Raw genomic sequence first — 14,015 nt, 5'->3', positions numbered from 1 at the left:
AACCATGAAGCCCGGCTGCATGCTGGGTCTCCCAGCATGCAGCTGGGCTGCCTCCAAACCATTCTTTACACAGCATCCAGAATGGTCATTCTAATCCTGATGATTTCATGATCCTTTGTTTAAAATATCCCAATGGTTTCCAAGGGATCTTGAGACAAAAATCAAAATCCTTAACATGATCTATCAAGCCTTACATGACCTAACCTTTGCCTACTGCACCACACTGTTATCATTCCTTTTTTTTTTTTTTCTTAACTCTCCAGCCACAGTGGACTCTTTTCAGTTCCTAGCAAAAGCCAAGTTCCTTGCTATTCCAGGATATTTAAACAAGATGTTCTGCCAGAAATACTCTTTTTTTCCCCAGCTCAAGTCACCTTCCTTGGCTCCCCTCCCCCACTAGGTCAGCAAATTCTTATATTGCCCTATATTTCTTGCTTTTAGCACTCTCCAGATGGTAATTACACAGTGAATTGTGCAATTAGTAGTTTGCTATCTATTCCACACCTTCCCACAAATACAAGCTAAAAGAGGTCACATGTCTATCTAGTTCCCACTGAATTTTTAGACCCCTGCATAGTGACCTGTTGAATTAGTGGTCTTATAACATTATTTTGAAACCTGAAGAGAAAAAGTATTATTAAAAAGGGATTAGAGGGGTGCCTGGGTGGCTCAGTGGGTTAAAACCTCTGCCTTCATGATCCCAGGGTCCTGGGATTGAGCCCCACATCGGGTTATCTGCTCAGCAGGGAACTTGCTTCCTCCTCTCTCTCTGCCTGCCTCTCTGCCTACTTGTGATCTTTGTCTGTCAAATAAATAAATAAAATCTTTTTTTTTAAAAAAAAAGGGGATTAGAAGCATTTTTTTTTATTATACTCTGATCCCACAAATAAGGAGGCTTCATTAAACTCCACTATCTGGAAGTTTAAAATCTAGAAAAATAACACCTTCAAAAGATAAAATGAAATCTTCCTATCACAAGTTCCTACGCAGCCAGATATACAGATTACTGTTTAGTAACTGCACTAAAAAAGTACTAATATCTAAAAGCTATTCACTAATATATAAGTGTACAAGGCAACCAAAGATAATTTTTGCACAAAAATAAATCTACATGTAAGCTTGCATCACAGTACACTCAGGCTTAGCAAGAGAAGTAGTTTTAGTTCTCGCCAGGAAGTGGGATGGGGTAGCTGTCTAGAATTAAATCCTTATGTGGATAACCACAAATTACATAATATTAATATAACCAGAATTAAATTATTGTGCAAATAAATGTTCTATAGATTCTGATCTTCTTTAAAATGGAAAGAGTATCTGCTATCTGTAATTGATTCATCAACCCTTCTTCTCTAAAGTGCATGCTAAGTCAGCATAGCACTAACCTAAGCGGCAAACAGAACAGGTCTAACTACCTTAAGATATAACTTTAATATACTAGAATTTATAGCCAAATAAAGGTTAAACTCCATTCAGAGTAGTCATTTTTAGAGGCTATTTCAAGTTGTCATCACACAAAACAATTTGGGACTGCTCTTTTCTAATCACTTCCTTAACTACCTTACAAGAGACATTAGGATAATAGGTTTTGTCCCTTTGATCTGCTTATTTTTAACTAAAAATGACATTCCTCATTTTGAACACTAATTTTATGTTTGAGACTTGGTTCTGACTGACTTCCCACTTTTCAACAGATCAAATCCATTCTCAAAAGATGTCAACTGCCCCCACAGAATGTAGGTTAAAAGAATAAGGGAGCTCTGGGATGGCTAAGTCAGTTAAAGATCTGACTCTGATTTTCACTAAGGTCATGATCTCAGGGTGGTGAGATCAAGCCCTACATTGGGCTCCACACTGGGAATGGAGCTGCTTGAGATTCTCTCTCCTTCTCCCCGTCTCTCAAAAACAAAACAAAACAAACAAAAAAACCCTGATGCTGAGCAACCTAAGAAATACAGAAAGAATAGCTCCAAAAGTGTTTCTGAACAACAGTGACACTGCTGAAATAAATTCAAGATAATTCTAAACAGACACACCAATCACCTCTTAGATAAATATGTTCTATTATATTTATTTAAAAACCAGTCCCATTTCCACTTTGGGCACAATTCATGGATAGGCTGATCCATGACTTCTAGATTTCCTGAATAAAAGATGCATTAAAGCATACACACATTTACTATAAACTAAAAGATTAAGAAATGAAATAAGTTTTAGAAATAAAACCTGGTGGTCTACTCTAATATGGTTTGCAGAGATAATATGGTATACTAAATAGAATATGAATATAGAATGAGATAGGCCAAGGCTCAACTTCTTACTTGGCCCCTTAGTAGCTACGTAAGCGAGCATGCTATATGAACACAGAGTCTGTACAACATGAATAATAGCATCGGTAAAATGGGAGTAATACCATTATTTCAGAGCTACTATAAGGATATGGTCTAACTAGAATTCTAGCCCCTGGCATCTTCAAGGAATCCTCAAGAGAACCTAAGAGGCTATCTGTTCCAAGTTCTCCATTTTACTAAGACCCATGAGACTAAGTGGTTTGCCAAGGTCACAGAGTTACTTAGTAGGAAAGACAATACTTTTGGCAGGTTTCTTATTCTCCCAGTGCATCTGTTTACTAAATCAGTTGGTGTTTATAATGTTATGTTGCCCAAGCCTTTGACAAAGGGTTTCAAAGAGAGTTTCTGAGACAGTAACAAATCAAGACCACATAAGGGCAGTATTTAAAAATATGATACTGGCAATCACGTATTAATAATTTAGTTCTATATATTAAATGTCTCTCTTGGGTTTTAAGTCTTTTTTCTTAAAGCTAGGTATTTTAAATTACAGCTAAAACCACCCAATTATGCATAAATCTTCAGTTTCTTAAAAGATTCTTTTTTAAGGAAAGTATGAACCCTGTCTTAAATCAAGATACTGGGAAAAAATAAATGTGCTTCTCATTTTTTAAGTGTGGCAACTGGTATGGTAAGCCAAAGAGTCACCTAATTTCCTAAAAGCAAAGCCCATACTTCAGCTAAGAGTTCTTTATCAAGGATCAAAGCTCAAAATGCAAGATCTAAAATTAATTCGAGACAATCTCAAAAAATTTTATTATTGATTTTCTTATTCATTCCCAAAAACAGTTTCTTCATATTTTGATAGAGACTAAGAACGGCTTTCTATCTTGGACATAAAAGAAAAATGAGTATTTGAGTGCCTAACTCTTGCATCTAGGCCTAGATGCTTCTGGGTTTTGAATTCTAGGTATAAATTACTGCAACCAAAGTACTCATCATCTTTAATTTATCATGTGAGTAACCAAGACACATAATTACAGTTCTGCATGCCGAGTCAAAAAGGATCTATGAGAACCAACACAATTTTAATACTTTAAAAAAATGACTACCAAATATGCAAAACTATGGAGATAAGTCTCATACTGAAATTCTATTCCAAAAAGAAAACTGATCAATACAATGAAAAAATTCTTGAGAATTCTAAAAAAACATATTTTCTGAATTTAATTAAAATCATAATCTGCCTCATAGCCACAAAATGTATCACTGATTAAGTTTACAGTTTGAAGTGGCTAATTACCACTACCTTGAATTAAGATAACAGAGAAATGAAATCCTACTCATTAAAAAACTAAATATGTTAAGTAATCAACCTTTTAAATGAATCTCTATTTTTCCTGAGGAGTTTTCTCTCAATAGTGACAGAATATTATTTTCTTTTAATTCCTACATCGTAATGATAAATTCTTGGGAAAATGAAGATATAAAAACCATAATTTCCCGAACAACCAAACCTTTGAAAGTAGTACAATATTATCTATATAATGCTAAAGATTATAGTTTAAAATTTCAGGAACAGTAAGAAAAAGTACCTAAACTATAAACATAATCAAACAATAAAGGATACTGTAATGAGCCAATCAAGAAGGAAATTAATCATGACAACAGATATCTGAAAAAAAATGTTAAGGATATGTAAAAAAGGTAAAGAAAGAGACCTAAGGTAAAACAACTACTACCTAATCTAACCTCTGAATTCTAAAAATAAAGAGTTTCATGGAATATAAAAGAAGTTCACAAAATAATCAGTAAATAGATAACCACTGCATTAGGGAATGCTTACAACACTGACTTCCTCTATATTGGGAATATATAAACATATATATATGTGTAGAAAGAAACTGCACAAGAGCCAATTTATTTTCTAAACTACTTTAAATTTCAATTAAGTATTTACTATGAAGGTCCTATAAGATCTTATGTAATCAGGCCAAATCTGGGGGTTTAACAAGCCATCTGAATCACAACCCTTCTGACAAGATTTCAACAGCAAAGTCGTCAGCATTTCTTAAATCTGGATTGTAAAAACTTCTGATTGCAGGAGAACTATAACTCTAATCATAGAAACACATTCCAGCATAGAAATCAGGGCTATAGAAGAAAGAATTACGAAGTCTCATGAGAGAAGACTTAAAAAGATTAATGGGGAAATGGAGCAATACCACAGAAGAGAAGGGAAAGAAACAGATGAATTTAAATTTATTTGCCCAGGATAACTTACAATCAATGTGGTACCTAAAGATTCAGGAAAAGGAGAGTGGGAAATAAAAAAGAGAACAGGTTGAAGAAATTTTGTAAGAATGCTGGGAAATTTTTATGAATATAAAATGAAAGGAGGAGATGAAAACTAAGGCCTTTGATGAACTAGCTAGGCAATTTAAATTCAACACTTACAGTACCAGAGATTATAAGGTAGAATAGAAAAAAAATGGAGAAAAGTATCAATAACTACTGAACCAAAGTAGCTATAACAATTAAAGCAGAGAAGTAAATAAAAAAAGAATAATACCTCACCAGCCTGGATACAGTTAAGAAACAGAAAATAAGTAAAGATACCTCAATAATCAAAATATCACAAGAGCCATGTGATAAAGCTAACAGGCCATTCTCTGGAGCAAAGGCACTATTTTATGCACAATTCTAAATGGTCTTACTCAGTTTCCAAGTAGCAAAGTAGAAAATGGCAAGAAAATCATAATGATATGTGCAAATTGGAGTAGATGACAAGAGAAAAGGAATCAGAAAAACTAAGAGGCAAACAACAATTCAAAAAGAGTACAAGTATTAGGACAAACTGGTATAGAGATATAAAGACCTAAATAAATCAATAATTAAGGAACAATACTGTATTTTAACAATATCATGATAATTCCCATGAATATGCCCGCCTTTAAAAAATTAGTTCAAAAAAATAAATTGAAGAAATAAATAATTCAATAGTTCTATATACCTTATGTTTAAGAAGCTAGAAAAGGACTGTAATAAAAACATGGCAGAATATATATAAAATTTCCCTCCAGTTACTACAACTATCCCACTGAAATAAAAACAATTCATACAGAAAAAAAAAAATGAGGAAATAAATTTAAAATTGGAGATGGGGTAGCATGTGTATATATGTATGTATATGTGTGTATAGAGATGGATAGATAAATAGATATAACAAGCAAACTACACATTTGTTATACCTTGTAAGTAATGCAAAAAGGTGGGAACCCGTATGTCTGACAGGACTCCAGAGAGGTGTGATTGCAAACTACATGATACAGCAAAGGGTGAAAATAGTACGGCCAAAACCAGAATTAAACATTACTTGACTGTATAAGAAACAACTAACTACATTTCCATCCCCCATCTCCAAGCAACACCTAAGCAACTGACATTTACCCCCAGGTAAAAAGATACTCTGCTTTTCTCTAAGATAAATGAATTACTATAAGACTAAAGTGGTGATGCTGGCAAAGTAATAAACCTTTTTCATCTGGCATTTAGAGGGCCCACAGGCTAGAAGCTAGCTCTTCTCCCTTCTACCCTAAAACAATGTTTGCCAAGAGACAGGCCCTACCCTGTACTGTCCAGCCCCTTAAGTGCTGTGGCCACAATTCCCATCCAAATGCAAAACTAGTAGGGATAATAGTCCAAGGAACAGAGTGGGAGAAGGGCAACCCAGACCAGAAACACAGTCCTGCTTTCTGAAACATGAATGGACAACCAGGAAACACTAGTCATATAAGGAAAACTGAGCATGAAAAATAAGAATTACAAAAACACTGAAAGTGACCAGAGTGGAAAAATAGATAATTGAGGGAACACACGATATCTTTTTTTTTTTTTTAAAGATTTTATTTATTTATTTGTCAGAGAGTGAGAAGGCAAGGCGTGCACACAACCATGGCAACAGCAGGTAGAGGCAGAAGCAAAACCCCCCCACCCCGCGCTGAGCAAGAAGCCTGATGTGATCCCAGGACCCTACGCTGAGCCACCCAGGCATCCCCATAAGATACCTTTAAAAAATCTATTTTACATATTCTAATGTTCTAAGACTAAAGGTAGTATTACAACTGAAACAGAAGAGAATGATAGGAAGAAAAGAAAAAGAGAACAAGAAAATTCATAGATTACCTGTCCCCAAAAAATTAGCCAAAAAAATTAGGGGGAAAAAATTCCCCTGCACATAGAGCAAAGAGATTTGCAAGTTATGAAAGTAAAAATGAGACAAAAGGATCAATCCATGAGACAGTATCTGCTTACTACTGGGGAAATAGATAAAATGAAGGGAGAAAGACATCAAAGATGTAATAGATAAGAAGTTCCTAGAGTTGGAAGAATGTCATTTAGACAATAAGGACAACTGAATGCCTAGAAGAAACAACCAAAATAAAATTAAAAACCTTTATTTGGACAGAATAAAGAACAGATCACCTTATTAAGAAAACAAAACCCACAGTGAATTAGATGACATATGGCTTCATGGATGCTAGAAGACAATCAAGCAATGCTTTCAGAGTTCTAAAGGAAAATTACTTGCAACCTACAGTACAGTGCCCAACCAAGCTATCAGTCAAATATTAGACTAGGATGAAGACAACTTGTACACAGAGTAATTCAGAAAGTTTGCCTCTCACATTTTTTTCAGGATAATTCAGAAAGTTTGCCTCTCGAACACACTTTCTCAGGAAGATACTTGCGGACTCCAGAAAAAAAAGATCAAATAAATTTAGGGAAAAAAAAGATCTAAAATAAAATGGATTCAATTCAAAAGGAGATTCCCAGAAGAGACTTAAAAGGCACCTAGTCCAAACTGAGGCAGAACTAGAAGCAACTCCAGAAAAATAGGGAACACAGTATAAAATGCAAAATGCTGAAGAGTTGAGGGGGAAAGGAAACTATAATAAAAGCAAACAAGAAAAAGGCTGGGTAGAAACGCCAAGAAAGCAGGAAGTCATGTCCCTTTCTTTTTTTAATTTAATGGCTAGATTTTGAGCAGTTAATAAAATAAGTAAAATAAAATCCACTAGACCTTGATTTTATTATGGACATGTTTCTTCAGGTGGCCTAAGGGTAGAAATCATAATCTGGGCATACTACCAAGCCCAGCATTAACTAATATTTACAAGTTATAATATTTAAACTATTTATCGGTTTCCATAATTTAAAGAGAACCGGTGGACATGACAGCTGGGGTTACAGATGGGGGCAGGGGAAAGGGTGTAATGTGTTTAAGTAATAAGAAGTTTGGAAAGAAAGAAAAAATGGAAAATTCAGATAATGTCTAAATCGATAAATTAATATGTGTAGATTAACATTCAATAGAAAGCAGTGTGTTTTATAAAAACAACAAAGCTTCCTTTGTTGCATATTCACAAACATCCCCCATGAACTCCATCTTTTAGAATAAAGGTAAAGTGTCTTTCAGCTTAAAATAATTTTTCAGGTTGACTCAATTTTTAAAGCAATAGTTCTCTACCAGGGGCGATTCTGCCCCCAGAGGACATTTAACAATGTCTGGAAACATTTTTGGTTGTATAATTAAGGGGAGATGCTACTGGCATCTAATGGATAGAGAAACAGGATGCTGCTATACATATCACAACGCAAAAGACAGCCACTCATAGCAAAGAATTATCTGACCCCAAATCTCAACAGTGCCAAGTTGGAGAAACCCTGCTTTAAAGGAACTTTTCAGACTTCTATAGAAAAATGTTTATACTTTCTCACAGCTCCTCATTCTTATAATGGTATTTGGGCATAGTAGGAAAGTTTTCATGGGTGCAGTAAGTATTTATGATTGATCTGAATGTAGATCCATGGGCTCTACATTCTGTGTCCTCACGGACTTCAGAGGTTTAGGAGAGTCATAATGGCACATGTTGATTAATATTCTGGAACAACATCCAATGGATGTTGGGAGCTCAACTACCCATTCCATGCAGCCCATGCTTACAGTAATTTTACACAACTGAAATTTCTCATTAAAATTACAACCTGTGCACAACTTTTTCTACATGGTAATTTAAAGACTCTAGATCCTTCCACCCTCTAAGTGCTCCATATTTCTTGGACTAGAAAAAAGAAGTTAGAGAAAGAACACCTGCTTTTCTGTCACCTCTACCCAGAAGTGAAAACACATCATTTCCATTCACATTCCACTAGTAAAAATCAGTCACATACATGGCTCTACCTAGATGCAGAGAGGGATGACAAGGAAAGAGGACAAAATGACATGCCTGGCTGAGTAACCACTTCCCAGTGTTCACTGTACTGGAACAAGAGAAAACACAAATTTTGGTGGGCATTGCACCAAACTGGCAGTTGCCCTCCCCCTACCCTCAATCATTACTGCATGGTCTCTCCCTTCACAGTAGTCATCTAACAACAAGCTTGTTGGCTCCCACTGTTAACTTCTATTTCTTTCACTAGGATTTTCTGAAAACTTCTAGATCTCTTTCATACCATCTAAGAACCACTGGAAACTCATAGGGTGCAACTCTGGGCCTTACTCTGCCTCAATACACCAACTTCTTCCACTATCAGCACAGTAGGTCAGTGCCAGATCAGGTACTGGGCAATAAGGTAGTAAGTGGCTGTAAAGGCTGTGAACTTAAGCAGTCTGGCTCTAAAGCCTGTGTTATTTTGTCTCTTTAGATTTCTTAAAATAATAGGTAGTAAGAGAGTCCTTCCAGGATCATTCATAAAGCATTCACATCTTGCAAAGCAGTCTAGAACTCTTACAAATTTCCCACTATGATGCACAGCACTATTTTTCTTTACTTCTGGATTGCTGACTTTAAATATTATAGTCCAAACAACAGGCAAAATTAAACAGTAAGCAAAGCTGGTCTTCAGAATTCCCTAATCCCATTCTGTACTGTAAAAGTGTACCCATGCCCTCATGTTCAAGGCATTCCACCTCCTTACTCCTACTCAGTAATAATGTTACTTAGAGTAGACTCATTTCTACCCAGATCTACCATACTCCCACCCCATCAAAACTTATATACCAGACTGCATAATTTCCATAGGAGCCAGAGTCAAGAATTCTTTGTAAGAAACTATGTAATCTGATAAACTAATCCTGCTAATATGTGGCGTCTGGCAGCCAAAAAACAAGTTACTTTAATGGAAATTTCATTTGCAAATTTCAATAGATTTCAATTACACAGATCTGTCACCCTCAAATATCTCTACATAAAACCTATCCATACCATGTCTATGCATCAGTCTTACTCTTAGAAAGTATGAATTTTAAAAATTTTTTTTTAAGATTTTATTTATTTACTTGACAGACAGAGATCACAAGCAGAGAGGCAGGCAGAGAGGGGAAGGGAACCAGGCTCCCCACTGAGCAGAGCCTGATCCAGGGTTTGATCCCAGGACCCTAGGACCATGACCTGAACCGAAGGCAGAGGCTTTAAACCCACTGAGCCAGTGAGGCGCCCTGAAAGTATGAATTTTAAAATTTTTAACAAGTCACCTTAAAATACCATATCTACTATATTCTTATATTTCTAGTTTAGTTTGGAATTTCCTGGTGAGAAATTGGCAGCTGAATGAACAAAGAATTTTTTGCTTTAGTATAAATATTTCCAAGATTTACAAAATAGGATGTCAAACACGTGTGAAATTTTTAAAAATCGAGGCTATACGGCATCTTATTACAAAATGTATTTTCATTTCAAATCATACAGTTGATATAGACATGAAGGTCAAGACCTGTCATAAGGGGCAATTGCAAATAAACTTTACAAGGCAGTATAATGTGGTGATTAAGAGGAAGGCTCTTGAATCAAAGCTCAGGTTAAACTTCTAATTCAAATCCTTTTGGTAGGCTCAACAACCTGCCATTAGCTTCCCTGAGACTTTGGTTTAGTCCAAATCCTGGTTCCACTATCTACCACTTAATCTCTCAGTGCCTGAGGTTTAAAAAAGGAAAAAAAAAAAAAAAAAAACATCTGATGGGGAGGGGGAGGTGCTCATCGTGAGGATTAAATGTGATAACATAGCAAATACTTCTAAACTTGTAACTGGTACATAGGAATCAACACATATTATTTATTAGTAGTAGTAGTAGTAGTACCAACTATGCCTACTAAGACACCTTCAGGAGCTATAACAATCTCCTTCTGAATCTATCATGTTAACAACCCTAAATCAAAAAGTTTCTCCTTTTCATGGGAAAAGAGTCTTCAAGCTCAAAACCATTTGCTCTTTTTTTTCAGTCTTTTGTGAACACGGAAGGTGATGGGTAAATGGCTTCTTTTTCATTTTAAGACTCAAGATCTTTAGTTTTTTAAATAATTTCCTTGCAAATATTATACACAAGATAGATTGCTCTGTGGATTATAAACATATGAAGAGTTCACAAAATATAATGAAATTTTGAGATTTATAAAAGAACAGCTACCAGACCAAAAAGCTTAGATAAGAAATGAGGCAGAAGTCCATTAGCCTGATCAAAAAATATTGAATTCTAAAATAAAGCACAGCAGGTAGAGATCCTTCATGGTTTATAGTCACTCAAATCACTAAAAACACATAAAGGATACTTCTGGTAATTATTTTTTTAACTTAATAGCAGGAAAATCCCGTTTCTTCACAACAATGAATAGATGGCACGATAGGCATGGGATATTTCTTCAAAAACAAATTCTCTAGGGAAGAAATGCCTAAAAGCTCAGATTTTCAGCCATACACATCCCTTACTTAAAGCTTTAAAAATCTGAGGCCTCTAGCGTTTCTGTGGTAACATTAAAGTAAAAAAGTTAAGCTTCATTTCTATCAGAAAACATTATGCTTCACTGAAAGAAAACTAAGCATCTAAAATTTTAATACTCAAAAATGTAAAGGTAATTTAAAGGGTCAACTCAAAGGTCAAGTAGATATTAGAGTTCATGATAAATACACCAACATATTTTTTAATAATCTGAAGGTTTTCTTCCCCCCCTGAGAGTGAGAGCAAGCAAGCATGGTGGGGAGCGAAAGAGGGAGAGAGAGAGAATCCCAAGCAGGTTCCATGACCAGTGGAGCCTGACATGGGGCTCAATCCCACAACCCTGAGATCATGACCTGAGCCAAAATCAAGAGTCAGATGCTCAACTGACTGAGACAGCCTGGCACCCCTGACAAAGATCTATTTCAAACAATTTAACATGAAGTCTTTCTATGTGTTAGATCCCCTCCATATACATGATATAACTTTATTCTCCCAGAGTAAGGATTATTGTCCTTTTACAAATGAGGAAACTAAGTCCCAGAGATTTGCCTACACTTGCTTGTGTAAGATTTAATCAAAAATCTAATTCAAATTTTCTGACACCCCAGTTCAATGCTCTTGCTTTCACTATACCACTGTCACTTCCACAATTCAAGTACTCTAATCTTAGTTCTTATGAAGTATACTAATCTTTTCATCTGGGAGAGGCAACAGTTGTAAGGGGAGAAGAAAAATTATTCATAATGTCACCATCAAAGGGGAAAAAATTATTCATAATGTCGCCCCAAAAAAACTCATTGTGCTTATTAATCCCACATGATTACCCAGTCCATTGTAAATGCTTTGTTCATACTGTCTACCTCCTTAAAACACCTGCTTATCTTCAGATACACAGCTTTAACCAAAACCTAACTCAAGAATTACTTCCCCTAAAAGAGCTTCCCAATTATGACCTGTTCTCTTCCTCTCAATCCAACATCCTTCCTTACCATCTCACTCCTTGTATCTATTCTGGACTACATTATCACACATTCCTCTGTTCTCCTGCTGTATATTTGGAACTACATTTTTTTCATTCAGTAACTGTTAAGTATTTGAAGAACTAATGGTGAACAAAAAAGACAGGTCCTTGCTATCACAGATGATTTACATTGTTTGCATCTTTTAAAAAGGTAAAAATAAGATGGGGTAGAAGAGTATGTTGTTCTACAACAAGGATTCCTTCTTACAAGGTCTCTGAAGAAACCTTTCTCGCTTGCGTACTTGGTAACATTTTTCTGCGAGGAAAAATTCCTACTATCACAACTTTCAGATGAGACCTTCAATTTAATGCCTTCAAAGAAATATGAGGGAATGAGGAACCAAGGTAGAAAGAAGGATAGATCTAAAATCTTTCAAGGGATTCCAACATAGGAATGTAAATCTACATCTACACATTAGTCCAGACATCCCTTCCTGAGTCCCATCCACAAGAAAATGATACTATAGCCACAACTGCTCCAATGAGCATCTCCACCAATCTCCTTGCACCCAGCCACTTTAATGCAGTACTCAGAGACTTTTTAATTCATGTTATATTTATGGATTACATGTACATCATATTCAAAAAAATAAGGTAAGACATATGCCTTCTACTTTTGAATCCCCTGATGCTCCAAGATCACTGCTATAAATGCATTCAGCTTTGGATATTATAAATATTCAACCGTAACACTTCAGGTATTGCTATTAGCATAAGAATTTTCCACAAAATCGGAAAACTATGTCTAAGTATCATCCTTTACTCTGTCACTCATGTTCCAAGTAACCTGCTCTTGAAGGATTATTTATAAACCAAAACAAGTTTAAATGTACTAACAGGACTCACTAAAGAAATTCTGCAATTTTTTTTTTTAAAGATTTTATTTATTTATTTGACAGAGATCACAAGTAGGCAGAGAGGCAGGCAGAGAGAGAGAGGAGGAAGCAGGCTCCCCGCCGAGCAGAGAGCCCGATGCGGGACTCGATCCCAGGACCCTGAGATCATGACCCGAGCCGAAGGCAGCGGCTTAACCCACTGAGCCACCCAGGCGCCCCGAAATTCTGCAATTTGTCTTTTAACAAGACAGCTCCTTTTGTAATGAAAATTTAATAAAATCATAATGTTATCATTTTTTTCTTAAGTCAAAACTAAAATATAACTTCATTACACAGAATTGTAATTTATTTATCCCCAGAGTATAAGGTTTTCAATTAAAAAATGAACCAAGAAACTAGATCTTGCCAAATTTATAAGTGCCATAAATGTGCTGCTGTAAAAACCATATTTGACTGCCTCGAAAATGTAATAGTACTCTAACTGAAAAAGGACAGCACCCTTTCCAGATCACAGATAGCATATTAATATTCAACAAGAAAGAAATAAACCATGACCGTTTTTTAATTAAACAACCAGTTCTAAGCAGCTGTGTACAATGTATTGTGGCTCAAACAGTCTACATGGAATTTGACCGCAACAACCTAATCTCCATAATTAAAGACCTAAAAGGTAGTTCTTATGTTTCATCTATTCCCTTTCCCAGTACTTTGAACAGGCATATTATAGTCATTCCATACATAGTTGGTATCAAAAAAGGGGCAACAAATACTTGAAATTAGCTGTACTTTCTATAAAGGACAAATCATACCCTTACTCTCCCTTTCCCAACCTGTTTTATAAAATTAGCATGATCATAATCCACTGTAAAACAGGTTTCTAGCAAGCATAAAAATTGACCACAGTCTCTTAACATGATCAACTGCAGACAACAGCTGATGGAATGGAGAAAATCTAACAAGCAATTCATCCACGTTCCTCTACAATCCTTATTTTCCTTGAAATCCTAAGAGGCAAAAAAAAAAAAAAAAAAGAAAGAAAGAAAACTTTTAAATGATTATCTGAAAAGACCTAAAGTGGCACTAATTTGAGGCTA

The 14,015-nt window shown here is 35.5% G+C and overlaps 1 protein-coding gene across 2 annotated transcripts in view; it reads right to left on the bottom strand.

The window, feature by feature from the left end:
* Positions 1-14,015, bottom strand: part of OSBPL8 (oxysterol binding protein like 8) — a 155,680-nt gene that overhangs the window by 140,419 nt on the left and 1,246 nt on the right. The window lies entirely within an intron of this gene.

This window comes from Neovison vison, chromosome 12 (genome assembly GCF_020171115.1).
Source record: "Neovison vison isolate M4711 chromosome 12, ASM_NN_V1, whole genome shotgun sequence".
Classification (NCBI taxonomy): domain Eukaryota; kingdom Metazoa; phylum Chordata; class Mammalia; order Carnivora; family Mustelidae; genus Neogale; species Neogale vison.
The sequence above is the reverse complement of the archived record's forward strand: the minus strand, read 5'-3'. Positions and strand labels throughout refer to the sequence as shown.